This window comes from Juglans regia, chromosome 1 (assembly GCF_001411555.2).
Source record: "Juglans regia cultivar Chandler chromosome 1, Walnut 2.0, whole genome shotgun sequence".
NCBI lineage: Eukaryota > Viridiplantae > Streptophyta > Magnoliopsida > Fagales > Juglandaceae > Juglans > Juglans regia.
This window is the reverse complement of record NC_049901.1, coordinates 13,642,941-13,644,620: the sequence shown is the minus strand read 5'-3', so window position 1 is coordinate 13,644,620 and position 1,680 is coordinate 13,642,941.

The following is a 1,680-nucleotide window of genomic DNA, read 5'->3' as shown; positions in this document are numbered from 1 at the left end:
GCCCAGTGTTTTTGCCGTAGGTTTATTTTAGGGATTTTGAATTTTAGGGTTTCTTCAAGCGTTTGTATTTGTGGTTTTTGTATTTGTGCTTCAGTTTGACGCAGCACCACTCGAATTTAGTGTTTGTGCTTCTGGCATTTTTACATTCTTACATTCCTTTATTTAGTGTTTGTGCTTCTAGACTTTGTTTCTGTCAATAATTTTCTGGGTCAAGTTCTGGGATTTGGTCGATTTTTATTAAGTGCAATGGTACTTAACATGAATAAGGAAGCTCAACTGTAAATAATTTGAAATCATGCTAGAAAATGGAAAAAAGAACCCAAGTTAATAAAAGTTGGTTCATCTGTTGCATATTAATTTTCATGTGTTATCCTCCTCCTTGTTTATTATTACGTTTTAATGATCAGCAGACCTTGTGGATTGTGAACAAAGTGTTCGATGTGGGGGGTATGATTGAAGTTGTCTAAAACGTGCAGATGAGTTCTGGTTGGAGTGCTTCAGAGAACAGATGATGGTCTGGATTATGTTGATTCCCATTGTATCTGTCATCTAAGTGTTATGTGTTTGCAGGTACTCCTCACACCACCGGCCAAATGTTTGAAGCCGCAGCTTAGGAAACATTAATGCTGAAGCCGATGATCATCGTGTTGGCATCATTTTCTTTGGTTGAAATAGAATATATTATTCTAGCTGTTTGAAATACATGTTTTTTGGTTATGGGCTGGAAGACATTGATCATGTAATTCATTTTATGGGCTGGAAGAATGTTTGCCTGAGTTGGGTTCTTAATTGGGTAATGAGTTGTGGTTAATTTATATATATATATATATATATATATATATATATATATATATATTGTGCCATCTAATTGAGCTTCTTTCGAGATTCCCATTATCTTGATTTGGTGCAATTAGATTACTCTCAATGCTTGTGAATGAAGGTGAGAACTTCAGAGGAAAATCAGCTGAAATCAATTCATTAGCCTAATTTCCCTCATAAATTTGTGAGGGATTAGTTTTAGATGAAATTGCCTTTTGAAAAATGATTTATACAATATTTTTTACAACACTTTACACAATTATATTTTAAATTAGGAGTACTTTTGTAAAATATCTTTTAAAAATAACATCATTTTACAAAATACCCTCATCTTATAATATTGTTGTGAAATGTGTTGTGAAAATGTGTCTTGTGTATATCATTACTCTTACATTTTTGTATCTAGTGTAGGATTTACATGTAATTATTTTTTCATTAACCCTTTTAATTCGTTAAAAAATCACAAGATTGCTGGAATTAATTGGCAACACAGCATTCGTGCGAGGTAGAGCAGTTTTCTCTTTTTATTTTTGATAAGAGAGGTAGAACAGTTTTTTCGTTTGCCTTGGACAAGCATGAAGTTACTTCGGATCTCATGCACTCCAAAATCCTATAATTATAACAAAAATTCTACTCATTATAATCTTTTCTTTTCTTTTTTATTGAAAATATGTTTATTAATTAATATATAATTATAAATTAAGACAAAAATAAATTAAATAAAAATTAACAAAAATATAAAATTAATAATATTTTATTATTATATAGAGGAATCCAATGCAAGAATATATTTTGAATGAAATAGGCAAAAGGTAAAACATGTGATATTAAAATAAAAAAAAGTCTTTGCTCTTTTACGAG